This window comes from Eulemur rufifrons, chromosome 7, assembly GCF_041146395.1.
Source record: "Eulemur rufifrons isolate Redbay chromosome 7, OSU_ERuf_1, whole genome shotgun sequence".
Lineage (NCBI taxonomy): Eukaryota > Metazoa > Chordata > Mammalia > Primates > Lemuridae > Eulemur > Eulemur rufifrons.
The window spans coordinates 126,265,885-126,280,671 of NC_090989.1; positions in this window are offsets into that span (position 1 = coordinate 126,265,885).

A 14,787-nucleotide genomic window follows, 5' to 3' on the forward strand; every position below is an offset into this window, starting at 1 on the left:
AGGTGCTGGGCAGATGGGACGGGGAAGGAGGGGATGGGTATATATACACACCTAATGCTCACTGTCTGGGGGATGGACATGCTTGAAGCTCTGACTCAAGTAGGGCAAAGGCAATATATGTAACCTAAACATTTGTACCCCATAATATGCTGACATAAAAAAAATAGAATCATATGTAAACAATTCACGTAGGCCTGAATATAATAATGATTATAAGCATAACAGGCTTGGTTTTGTTCATTGTCTATCCATCTTTACTAAGACATTGGTAAATTCGGCAAGCCCCAGCAAAGAAAGGCAGAGTCTTGGGCTCGACCAGGTTTGTCATCTGAGCTCTACTGTATTGGATGTCCTTCCTGCCATCTCCTGTGGATTCCAACCAAGGCATGACAGGCTCTGAGCATTTCCTTAGTTCTGATCCACAGAACATGAGTTAGCTTCATTCTCTGTGATTGCTTCTTTTTTCTCTTTTTTAAAATTAAGATATAATCTGCATGCCATAAAACTCACCCTTTTAAAGTGTACAATTCAGTGAGTTTTAGTAATATTCACAAGGTTGTGCAGCTATCACCACTATTTAATTTCAGAACATTTTCGTCACCTCAAAAAGAATTTTCCTGCTCATTAGCAGTCATTGCCATTTCCTCCTTCCCCCAGCCCCTGGACACCTATTTCTGTGTCTAATTTCTATGTCTCTAGATTTTCTTATTCTGGACAACTTCTGTATAAATGGAATCATACAATAAAAAAAGTATACAATTCAAAGGCATCTAGTACATTCATAATGTACAAACGTCATCACTATCTAGTTCCACAACATTTTCATCACTCTAAAGCAGGGGTCCCCAACCTATGGTGAGTTGTATAATTATTTCATTATATATTACAATGTAATAATAATGGAAATAAAGTACACAATGTATGTAATGTGCTTGAATCATCCCAAAACCATCCCCCCACCCCAGCCCCAGTCCATGGAAAAATTGTCTTCCATGAAAAGGTCCCCGGTGCCAAAAAGGTTGGGGATAGCTACTCTAAAGGAAACCTTGTACCCATTAAGTAGTTATTCCCCAACTTCCCCCTTTTCCTCCAGCAACCACTAATACGATTTCTGCCTCTATGGATTTGCCTATTATGGATACTTCAAATAAATTAAATCATACAATATGCGGCCTTTTGTGACTGGATTCTTTCACTTGGCACAATGTTTTCAAGGCTTGTCTATTAATATATTGTACCCTGTATCAGTACATCATTTCTTTTTAAGGCTGAATAATATTCCATTGTATGGATGTACCACATTTCGTCTATCTGTTCATCAGTTGATGGACATTTGGGATATTTCCACCTTTTGGCTATTATGAATACTGCTACTATGAACATTTGTGTACCAGTTTTTGTCTGAACACCTGTTTTCAATTTTTTTTGGAATATATCTAGCAGTGGAATTGCTGGATTATCTGGTAATTGTATGTTTAACTTATTGAAGAACTGCCAAATTATTTTCTACAGTGACTCTACCATTTTACTTTCCCACTAGCAATATGTAAGGGTTCCAGTTTCTCCACAGCCTTCCAACACTTGTTATTTTCTATTTTCTTGTATATAGTCATCCTGATAGAGATAAAGTGATATCTAATTGCAGTTTTGATTTGCATTTCTCCAATCACTAATGATATTCAAAATCTTTTCATGTGTTTGTTGGCTATTAGCGTATCTTCTCTAGAGAAATGTCTATTCAAATCCTTTGCCCATTTTAAAATTGGGTTATTTTTCTTTTTGTCATGGAGTTGTAGGAATTGTTTATATACTCTGGATATTAAGTCCTTATCAGATATATGATTTGTAACTATTTTCTCCCATCCTATGGGTTGTATTTTCACTCTCATAATACTGTCCTTTGATGAACAAAAGTTTTTAAGTTTATGAAGTCCAATTTATCTATTTTTTTCTTTTGTTGCTTGTCATTTGGTGTCATATCCAAGAAACCATTGCCAAATCTAAGGTTATGGAGATTTACACCCATGTTTTCTTCTAAGAGTTTTACAGTTTTAGCTCTTGTATAATATTTAGCTTTTTGATCCATTTGGAGTTAACTTTTTTATATGGTGTGAGGTAACGGTCCAACTCCATTCTTTTGCATGTGGAAATCCCACTACCATTTGTTGAAGGATATTTGCACTTTTTGAAAACATGATTTGGGTAACTGTATAATATTACATAGTGCATTACCATTTGGTTCCTCATTCCTCCCTCAGCTTGTGTTGTTCTAGGGATGCATATAATTTGCTCCTTGACCACATCTTTTTTTAGATAACCTATCCAGCTGATGGCTCCAGAAAAGTCTACCCTTAGAGATGTCATGAACACTGATTTTGGACATAGTAGACAACTTGGCCAAAGTTGGGCCCATCAGATCTTTACTTGGAAATTTGGCATTGGAATGCTGAGACAATGCCAGTTAGACACATGGAAATCAGTTTAAGGACAATATAAAGTCTGGATACTGAGGTTATGATGATGATTTCTGTGCTAAGGGGACAGAGGAAGCTGGCTATACAACAGAAAGAAATGATGTAGACACATTTAAAATAGCAGCTATGGGAAATGGAGAAATTTGCAGTTTGGTAATTTTCTAGTTCTCATGAAGCCCATAAGATTCTCTGCTTCCTTTACTTTCTCCTTTCTAGAGTTTGTTTGGGTGAATGTCTGTTCTTTTGCATACAAACTCCCCCTGACAAAGATAGGCCTTATACTCATATTGGTCAGGAATCTTGGTTACAAGAGACAGAAAACTCACCTTAACTGGCTTAAGCCAAAGAAGGACTTGTATTGGCTCATATACTCAAAAGTCTGGGGTATATAATTTGATCTAGGGACTAAAAAATGTCATCTAGACCTGGTTCTCTTCATCTCTCAGTTCTACCTCCTGCAGTGTTCACTGAATTCCCAGCCTCTTAGGAACTCTCCTCTTCAATCATTCTGACTATGAAGTCTCAAAAGAAAGAACACTTTCCTGTAGCTCCTGCAAAGTCTGGGATTCACTCTGATTGTGACCACATTGCATGAGTCGTGACCCATCCTTGAATGAGTCCCAGGGGACTGGTGCCAAGTCTGAGTCATACGTCCACTTCTGGTATAGAGAGAAACCTCACTGGAACCACATTGACTGAAAATGAGGAGGGAGGTTTTCATAAAGGAAATTCTGGATTCTGTTACAAAAAAAAATGGATGCTGAGTAGCCAAAGAAACAACAGAAGTCCAGCACCAGCCTTTAGATTTATTCTAATTTTTTTTTGCTATTGCAAATAATACTTATGTGAATAGCTTTGTACATAAATATTTGTTCACACCTCTAATTATTTCTTCAGGATATTGTTTTAGCTCTGTGGTTGCATCACAAACCACCCCAAACTTAGTGGCTGAAAACAACAGCAGTGATTTGTTTCTTACTGTTCTTTGGGTTAACTGGGCTCAGCTGGGAAGTTCTGTCCACGTGGCATAGCTGAGGTCACTCATGTGGCTGCTCGATTCAGCTGGGAGTGTGGCTGGGGCTGCCCCATCCAAGACAGTCCCTTCTTCTCCTGGGCCTCTCTGCATGTGGCCTTTTATCACTCCACAGTGTAGCCTGAGCTGCTTTATGGTACAGTGGCTGGCTTCCAAGAGGGAAAGAATGGAAGTTACCCAACAATTTTCTTAAGGCCTAGGCTTGGAAGTCCCAATGCGTCACTTCTGCTTCATTCTGTTCATCACAGCAAGTCATGGGGCCAAACCAGACTCAAGGGCAGAGGGATATACCCCTAGAAACAGAAACACTACGTGAAAGAGTGTGCATATTTTATGGCTGATGATATAAATTGTGAAATTTGTGCCCCAGAAAAATTCTACCAATGTGCAACACCCCCTCTCCAGCAGTGTGTAAGAGCGCGTGTTTCACCACATGCATGCCAACCCTAAGTGATTTCATAGGTTTAAAAATAGCAGTGTGATTGTTGTCTTATCAATATTAGAGGGGTTAAACTTTTTCATATACTTCTTGGCCATTAAAATTATTTTAAATATCTATGGTATTAAGAATTATGATATAGCATACATATGTGTCCCCATCATCTAGTTTAATAAAAAGCATCTTACTATGAAATGTTCTATGAGTCCTTCTGTGATTCCATCCACTTCCTTCCCTCTCAACGGAAACCATTATCCTGAATTTTGTGTTTATACTGTCATGCCCTTATTTTATTTTCTGTAATAGCTTTTTTGAGATATAATTCACATATCATACAATGTACCCATTTATAATGTATGGCTGATGGTTTTTAGTCCATTCATAGAGTTGTGCAACCATCCTCACAATAAATTTAGAACAGTTTCATCATCCTCCAAAGAAACACTTTATTCTTTAGCAGTTACCCTCATTCTCCCCTTTCCCCCGCTCCCACCCTAGGCAATCACCAATCAACTTTATTTCTATTTAGATTTGCCTCTTTGGAGCATTTCATAGAAATGAAATCATACAGTATGTGGTCTTTTGTGTCTGGTCCTTCACTTAGCACAATGTTTTCAAGGCTCATCCATGCTGCGGCCTGTATCCATACTTCAGTCCTTTTTGGTGCTGAATTATATCCTATTGCATGGATATGCCACATTTTATTTATCCATTATTCTGTTCGTGAATGTTTTTGGTTGTTTGCAGTTTTTGAATATTATGAATAATGCCATTATGAAAGTTCATGTACATGTTTTGTGTGGTTTTATATTTTCAGTTTTCTTGGTGTTTCTCTTTTCAGTGTTTCAGTAACTAGGCATAGAATTGCTGGACCATATATTAACTCTATATTTAAACTTCTGAGTAACTGTTTTCCAAAGTGCTTTCCACTTTGTCAGGCTGTTTTCCAGAGTGACTGTACCATTGTACATTCCCACCAGAGGGGTCTTAGGGTTCCCATCTATCCATATCCTTACCAACTCTTGGTATTATCTGTCTTTTTGATTATAGCCATCCTAGTGGGTATGAAGTGGTATCTCTTTGTGTTTTAGCTTTACATTTCCCTAATGACTAATGATATTGAGCATCTTTTCATGTGCTTAATTGTCCTTTTTTTGTGATAGTTTTAACATGTATTTGTATTTTTAGATAATAATTGATTAGTTTTACATTAGTTTTAAAATGGGCAAAGGACTTGAATAGACATTTCTGTAGAGAAGATATGCTAATAGCCAACAAACACATGAAAAGATATTCAATATCATTAGTGATTGGGGAAATGAAAATCAAAACTGCAATGAGATATCACTTTATCTCTACTAGGATGACTACATACAAAAAAATTTACATGTTTTTTAATGTAATTTTTAATTGGTATATTACGGTTGTACATATTTTTGGGGTACATGTAATATTTTGATGTCTGTATACAATGCATAATGATTAATACATGTTTTGAAATTTATATTAATGGAATTCTTTATGCAAGTATGAAGTATGTAGGTGTATATCTTCTATAAGATGCTTATTTTATTAAATTTAACACTTTTGGGGTTCATCCAAGTTGAGGCATATGGCTGTAGTTTATTTTCACTTTTGTATATATTCCATAGTATGAATATAGAACAATTTATTTATTCCTTTTTTATTAATGGACATTTAGGTTATTTCCAATCTTTTGCTGTTATACACAAGGCTGCTGTGAATATTTCTATACACACAGATGCACAGATGCAAGAATTTCTCTACGGTATAAATAGAATTGGAATTGCTGGGTTGTAAGGTATACAAAATTTCAACTCTAAGAGATAATGTCAAATAATCTTCCAATATGGTTGTACCAATTCACATTCCCCCAACAGTGTTTCAGAATTTCTTTTACTCCGTCATCTCTCTAACATTCGCTATTATCCAACTTCTTAACTTTGCTAATTTATGTGAGTGACACTGTATCTCATCGTAGTTTTAATTTACATGTCCCTGATTACTAATGAGATTGAGCATCTTTTCACCTGTTTATGAACCATTTATATGTTTTCTTCTCTGAAGTGGTGAAGTCTTTAGCCCATTTTTCTGTTGTCTTTTTTAAAAAATTGATTTGCAGTTCTTTTTATAGTGTGAATACTGATACTTTGTCAATTGTATATGTTACAAGATCTCCAAATAGTGGCCTCTTTTTTTATTGTTTTATTGTATCTTATGATGAATACAAACTCTTAATTTTAATGTCACTAAGTCTATAATCATATGTTATATGATTTTGTGCCTTTTTCTATCTTAAAGAGATTCTTTCCTTACTTCAAGGTCATAAATCTATACTCTCAAATTATCTTCTAACTGCTTTATATCTCTGCCTTTCATATTTAAATATTTGCTGGAACTGGAATCAGTTTGATGTATGGTATGAGGAAGTACGTATGGTGTACAGTGGATAAACAATAGTCCCAGCACAGTAGAAAAGCCCATCCTTTCCCTACTGGTTCATTTTGCCAATTCTGCCATATGTCTAGTTTCTATTTATGTGTAGATCTCTTTCTAGCTCTCTCTTCTGTACATTTGGACACTTGGTCTATTCTTTGTCAATACCATACTGTTTTAACAACTATATCTTTATGATATGTATTCATATCTGGTAAGGTAAATCTCTCATCTTTTTCTGCTTTTTTAGGAGTGTTTAGCTATTCTTGATTCTTTGCTTATCCATATAAATTTTATAATCTATATTGTTGAGTTATAAATAAAAGCTTCACAATTTTTTGTTAAAATTACTTTGACTTTGTAGATTAATTAGTTGACATCTTTATAAAATTGAATTTTCTGATAAATCCACATGGCATAAGTCCTCTTTTGGACTTTTTAAATACATTTCTTAGAAGTTATATCATTTTTTCTCCATTCAGCCTTGTACATCTTTAGTAGATTATCTCTAGTCATCTCATGTTTTTTATGTTATTACAAATGGTGTCTCTTCAAAATTATATGTTCAATTTTACTAATGTATAGAAATACATTTGACTTTTATATATTGATTTTTTGTCTAGCAAACTTGCTCAGCTCTTTAACTCATATTTTTGTGCAGATCCTCTGGGGTTGACTATATAGACATAATATCAACTGTGATTAATGGCTGCTTTGTTTCATCACATCCTACTTATATTCTTTAATTTCCTTCTCTTGTATTGGCTAGGAACTCTAGTACAAGGTTGAATACAAAAGTTGATGGCAAGTGCCCTGTTTTTTTCCTAAAAGGAATGTTTTCAACATTTCACTATTAATTATGGTGTTTGCTGTGGGTTTTTAGTAGATGCCATTTATTGGTTAAGGAAGTTTCTTTGTATTGCTAGTTTGATAAGAATACTTATGAGAATGTACATTGAATTCTATAAAACATTTTTTTCTGTGTCTACTAAGATGATTATATGATATTTCTCCTTTAAATTAGGATTGTAGTTAATTGTATTGATTGATTTTCTAATGTTAAACCAACCTCTCATCCCTAAAATAAACCTTATTTGGCCATATATTATCATCTGTTCTTAATCTATTAAACTTAGTTTGCTATTATTTTGTTTAGGATTTTTTATCTGTGTTTATGATTGAAATTGGCTTTTAATTTTTGTGTCTCACATTATCTTAGTCAGTTTTTACTATAAAAGTTATGCTAGAGTGGGTATGTTGGCTCACGCCTGTAATCCCTGCACTTTGAGAGGTGGAGGTGGGAGGATCACTTGAGGCCAGGAGTTTGAGACCAGACTGGGCAACATAGTGAGACCCTATCTCTACAAAAACTTAAAAAATTAGCTGGGCATGGTAGCATGGGCCTGTAGTACCATGAGGTCACAGTGAGCTATGATTGTGCCACTGAGTTGAGGAATGTTCCCTTTTTTATACTCTGGGATAATTTGTGCAGGATTAAAATATTTATTCTTGAATGTTTGCTAGAAATCACTAATAAAACTACATCAGCCTAGTGTTCTTTGTGGGAATCTAAAAATTTTTTTTTATTTTTTAAAGAGATGGGGTCTTACTATGTCACCCAGGCTGGGGTATGGTCGTTATTCACAGACGCAATCATAATGCGCTACAGCCTCGAACTTCTGGCCTCAAGGGATCCTCCTACCTCAGCCTCCTGAGTAGCTGGGACTACAGATGTGTGCCACTGTCTCTGGCCTATGGGAAGATTTTAAATTTTTGCTTCAATTTATTTCATAGTTTTAGGACTATTTAAGTTCTCTGTTTTTTCTTGAGTCGATTTTGTTGATTTCTATTTTTTTTTTTTTTAGAAATTCGTCCATTTCATTTAAGTTTTCAAATGTACTGACACCCTTTTAAGTAATATTCTCTTATTTTCTTTTAAGTATCAGAAGTATCTGAAGTTATGTCATCATTTTCATTCCTTAGATTTATTTGTCTTCTCTTTCTTCTTCCTTGTCAATCTAGCCAATTTTGATCTTGTTGATTTTTTCAATTACATTTTTTTTTTTTTTTTTTTTTAGTAAATTTTGACCAATGCATAGAGTGGTGTAAGTACTGCCACAATCAAGATACAGAATATTTTATCACTGTAAAAAATGTCCTCATGCTGTCCTTTGTAGTCAAACCCTCCCCCATTTCTGACTCCTGGCATTACTGTTGAGCTGTTCTCTCTCGCTACAGTTTTGCCTGTTACAGAATGCCACTTAATTTAAATCACACAGTAGATAGCCTTTTGAGTTTGGCTTCCTTCACTTAACATGTCTTACCCTTAATTTTACCCTATTTTGAATTTTCTTGACTTATGAAACTATACTTGTATTTAGAAGCAGAAATTATTCCAAAAGAAATAAAAGAATAATAAGTAACTTATTGGTGTACACTCCCCCCCAAAAATTTTCTCATTATTTATTTGTCTATATTTCTGTATAATTTCTTGATCGATTTTTAAATTAATTTTACTAATTTTCAAATTTTAATTTTCAAATCATAAAACCAATATGTACTCACGGTGACAATTTAAACAGTATCGAAGTATACGAAACTCTAAATTTCTTAGTTTCACTCCCCAGAACTTGTAGCCATTCCATTGTTAGTTTCTTGAGTATTTCTGAGGACATTTAATAGCCACATGTACAGGCATAACTTGGAGATACTGTGGGTTATGTTCTAGACCACCACAATAAAGCAAATATCACAACAAAGCAAGTCACACAAATTATTTGGTTTCCCAATGCATATAAAAGTTATGTTTATACTATAGTGTAGTCTATTGAGTATGCCGTAGCATTATGTCTTTAAAATACAATATATGTATCTTAATTAAAAAATACTTCATTGCTAAAAAATGGTAACGATCATCTGAGCCTTCAGCAAGTTGTAATCTTTTTGCTGGTGAAGGGTCTTGCCTTGATGTTAATGGCTGCTGAATGGATGTCGTGTTAGCAGGCATTAAAACAATATTATTCTCCTTCATCAGAGCTTTTGGGTGACCAGGTGTATTGTCAATGAGCAGTAATATTTTGAAAGTAATCTTTTTCTGAGCAGTAATTCTCAACAGTGGGCTTAAAATATTCAGTAAAACATGCTGTAAACAGACATGTTGTCATCCAGGCTTTGTTGTTCCATTTATAGAGGACAGGTAGAGTTAATTTAGCATAATTCTTAAGGGCCCTAGGATTTTCAGAATGGTAAAAGAGTATTGGTTTCAATTTAAAGTCACCAGTTGCATTAGCCCCTAACAAGAGAATCAGCCTGTCCTTTGAAGCCAGGCATTGACTTCTCTATAGCTATGAAAGTCCTACATGGCAACTTTTCCCAATATAAGGCTGTTTTACCTACACTGAAAATCTGCTGTCTAGTTTACCCACCTTCAACAATTATCTTAGCCAGATCTGGATAACTTGCTGCAGCTTCTCCATTAGCACTTGATGCTTCAACTTGGACTTTTGTATTACAGAGACAGCTTCTCTCCTTTACCCTCATGAATCAACCTCTGCTAGCTTCCAACTTTTCTTCTTCTGCAGATTCCTCACCTCTCTCAGAGTTCACAGAATTGAAGAGAGTGAGGGCCTTGCTCTTGATCAGGTTTTGACTTAAGAGAATGTTGTGGCTGGTTTGATCTACTCAGACCACTCAAGCTTTCTCCCTATCAGCAATAAGGCTGTTTCCCTTTCTTGTTATTCATGTGTTTACTGGAGTAGCACTTTTAATTTCCTTCAAGAACTTTTCCTTTGCATTCCAACGTGGCTAACTCCTTGGCACAAGAGGCCTAACTTTCAGCCTGTCTTAGCTTCCAACATGCCGTCCTCATTAAGCTTAATCATTTCTAGATTTTGATTTCAAGTGAGAGACATGCGACCACTCCTTTCACTTGAACACTTAGAAGTCATTGTAGGATTATTAATTCTCCTACTTTCAATATTGTTGTCTCAGGAAATAGGGAGGTCTGTGGATAATAAGAGACGGGGAAACGGCCAGTCAGTGGAGCAGTCAGAACACACACAACATTTACCAATTAAGCTCACTGTCTTATATGGGCGTGGTTTGTGGTATCTCAGAACAATTATAATAGTAACATAAAAGATAACTGATCACAGATACAACAATAATAATAATTAAAAAGTTTGAAATATTGTGAGAATTACCAAAATGTGACACAGAGACAGGAAGTGAGCACACGCTATTGGCAAAATGGCACCGATGGGCTTGCTCAATGCAGGGTTGCCACAAACCTTCTATTTTGTAGAAAAACAAAAAACAAAATGCCCTATCTGTGAAGTGCAATAAAGCAAAGTGGAATAAAACAAGGTATGTCCGTATGTATCCTTTCTTCACACATAGTGTCATAACATACATACCCTCCGATCCTTTTTTGCTTACTGGTGCAGAGATGGCTGGATATTATCATTACCTATTATCTACTTCTTCCTTCATAATAAAGCCTTGAACTTTTAGCTAAGTATATGCCTGCCCAGAATAAAGACTATATTTTATAGTCTATACTGCAGGAACAGTTGGCCCAGTGACCAAACCCTGGCCACAGGATTAGATGGAAGCACTAGTACAACATGGCATTTTTCACATTGTCCCTTAAAAGATAGCTGGTACACACTCCTTCCCCCTTCTTTTTCTATTACCCTAATGCCTGGACACAGATATTATCTCTGGAGTCCGACCCCTTTTCTTGGATCACGAAGACAAGGGCCACATCGCAAGGAAGACAGAGCAGACCTGGGAGACTCCGGGGCCCCCGAGAACTCTACGGAGCAGAGTCGCTACACTCACCTAGCTGCCTGCCCCACGGTTTCACACGGGAGAGAAATAACTCATCATCAAATAGAATCACTGAATCCAAATTTTTAAGTGTTAATCTTGTCAATTCTTTTTCATTTTGTTCTTTTTCTTGTAAAAGGTTGTACTGTAGTGTTCAAGAGTGCCAGTTTCTATATATCTTAAGGTGTTTTCCAATCACATGAAGAATAGCTATAGAGACAGTTGGTTTATTGTCCTAAATTTGTAAATTTAGTACAAAGAGAAGAGTGTACTATTACTGGGACTGGAAGTCACCCCCAAGACTTGGAAACAGGCTTGTTGGCTGTTAGGTGGAGACCCATAGCTTGGCTTTTATGAGGAAAACACCCTTGGAGACCGTCTGCTCACTCTCCTCACCTCCAGTTCACAGGTGAAGACACCGTCCCCACACAGCTGTGGGCAGCCTGCCTCCTGCGCAGCGTATGGCTGGACTGCAGTCTGGCTGTGACTTCATCCCATGACCAGGGCAAATCACGTCTTCTTCAGCCCCGGTTTCTTTACCTGTGAAAGGAGATAACATGAACGTCTTGCAGATACGTTATAAATATTAAATAAGCATCCTATGTCCTCACGCCGTCCCTGGCACAGAGGTGCATAAGCATAGCCCTTTCCTCCCCTAAGATTTTACAGCACCCTGCCTTCCACGTGCTTCCTCCTTCAGCTGCTGTGTGCTCATAAATGGTCTGAAAGGATTGTTTGCCGAGGCTTTAGGCTCTTCAACTGTACTTCTAAACATAGGATCGAGTTTCTGTCCTGTAAATCTGCCACATTAGTTCTTAAGTAAGATCTCCGCAACTGTGATAAACTCATGACTGGGGACTAGCTTTGGCAACAACAGTAATGAAACTGATTTCATCGGCAGGTGTTTGAAGCCCAGTGTTTGGTTGAGTTTTCTTTGTTAATCCCTGATTTCAAAGGAGGAAATGATCTTTGCCTATTTACTTTCCCTGAGTGGTTTCCTTGGGTCAGCAGAATCCTACTAATTATTGAATTGGAGAAATAACGGCTTTCTCTAAAGTTTCCTGCTATGCTGAAACTTTGTGTCTTAGAATATTAGTTTAGATAGTTTCTGCAATAGAGTGGAAGCATTATATGAGCTTAGGCTATATGGTAGCTTTATAAATTCTATGTGTTATAGTTTTATCTCCATGAATGCCCTTAACATTAGCTTTTCCTTAATGTCTTCTTTGGTCATTTGGATCTTACTTGTGACTACTTTCAGTGTTTCTAAATTATAAGTCCTTTTAGGGCAGGCATCAAATTATGAGTTTTTTCCTCTACATCAGTCTCCAAAATTTCTGGCACCAGGGAGCAGTTTCATGAAAGACAATTTTTCCACTGGGTGGGTTTGGGGAGTGGGCGGAATTCAGGCAGTGGTGTGCGGCCCAGTTCCTAACAGGCTGTGGATCGGTACCCGGGCTGTGCCTCGGGGGTTGGGGACTGCAGCTCTACAACACCTAAACAAGTACTTTGCATACAGCAGGTGCCAAATGATTAAGTGAATGAATAAAAAAAAATGAATGAACACGCAAACAAGTTTTGCTCAGAATTTGCTTCTTATATTCAATATTCAGGGATGTCAGAAAAGCCATAGAAATTTGTGGGTTTAAGAGATCATGTTCTCATCATGAAAGATCTTTCTTTAAACTCTATTTTAAGGAAGTGAGTTCAGTATCAATTAAGAATAGGCTCAGCAGAGAGAGACAGGAAGCTTAAAATAAGAGTGGCTTGAACAGAAGTGTAATTCAGTGTCATTTTCTCTCATGTAGAAGGAGTCCAGAGGTCCACATCCAGGACTATTTTGGCCCATCCATGATGACAGGCACTCAGGCTTCTTTCACCTTCTAGAATTGCTATCCTCAGTATGTGGCTTCCACCCCACCGTCTGAGGTGGCCACTCAAACTGCTGCCATCAAATCAGCACTCCCTCCTGATGAAAAGAAGAATATATCTTTTTCTTTAAAGATACTTCCTGGAAATTGTTTCTTCCTGGAAGTTGCTTCACCATTTCTGCCTACATCTCATTGGCCAGAACTCAGTGCCATGGGAGTCTGGGAAATGTAGTTTTTTTTATCTTGGGCAATCATGTGTCCGCCTGGAATTACAGGGTTCTTTTGCTAAAGGGTCAAACAGATATTGGGGAAAAATAGGAGTCTCAGGCACAGTTTCCCATTGCTGTTCGGATAAAGTAGGAACTTACTGTTATGCTCAGTAAGGTCCGCATTGATTTAGTCACTGCCTGGTCTCTGGTCTCACCTCTGGTTTCTTTTCTTTTTTTTCTTTTTTTAGCATGAAAATGAAGTTTATTGAGGAAGAACAAGATAGGTTTATAGAGCAAGATCAAGATACGTTCACTGCAGATAACGAATGGGTCCTCTGTCGTAACTAGAGGTCTCGTTTCTGGTTTCTTATTCATACTGTTTTATCTCTGTTTTCCTACATTCATTTTCTCTAAAGTGTGGGGCTCCAACCCACCTCAAGTGCCTTTGCTGGGATTTAAGAATCCTAGATTAGACCCTTTGTCCCCATGATATATATTTTTAATAAGCTCTCATATCTCCTATTTGTAGCACCTACACAAGTACATTTATAAATGATTTATGTTATAATTGCTTTATATCTCCCTCTCCCACTAACCTATAGGTTGTCTGAGTTTAGAGACTTTTTTTTGTTCATGTCTGTATTCCCAGTATCAAACATGGCATAAATTAGGTATTTAAAAAGTCTTTGCTGGATAATTGAATGAACTTTCTAAAGGAACTCTCTCACTTTACAAATGAGGTGATAATTTAACCAGAGTCCTCAAAGAATCTGTATTCTATAACAGTTTCTTGAGTCAGTTGGTTAAAATGAAGATTTCAACTCATGTTGAAAATCTTTCTGAAATGTTCTGGTCTAATTTCCTGTCCCTTAGCAAAGACAATGGATCACATAATATATATTCTTCCTCTGACGATCAGGATCTAACGTGCCTGAGGGTCAACATTATAACTACTGATCAGCACTGACCAAAACCACAGCTGCAGAATGAGAAAGAAATCATGTGGAATCTGTGTGATTCTGGGTTACAGCCTGGAAAGTTCCTTTAAACAAAGGTGCTCAACATTAACTGGTTTTCTTTTCAATTGCCTCTTTCTCACAAAAGGAGTGTGCCAAAAAATTTGAATGATCGTGTTTCCCAGTTAACAGAGAATTTTATGTAGGAATTGTCACCCTTGTTTTGAAAGAAAAAATAAGTTTTTAAATAGTGTCAGTCACACATGAGGCTATGAATGACAGTCATGTCTGAGTTCAACAATTCCTTTTTTGAAAACAGCATTATTTCTTGTTGTCCTGATTTTTAAATATCAGCTGCTAGAATCACCATGAAGGAGGAAGGCCAGGAAGAAGGAAGATGATCTTTGGAATACCCTGAATTCCAGTGATGGCCCAGAAGTTTGCAGAATGTCATGATTTAGGGATTTAAGTTGTTTTGAAAACTGTGAGTCTCAGTTTTCCTGGGATACGGGACTTTG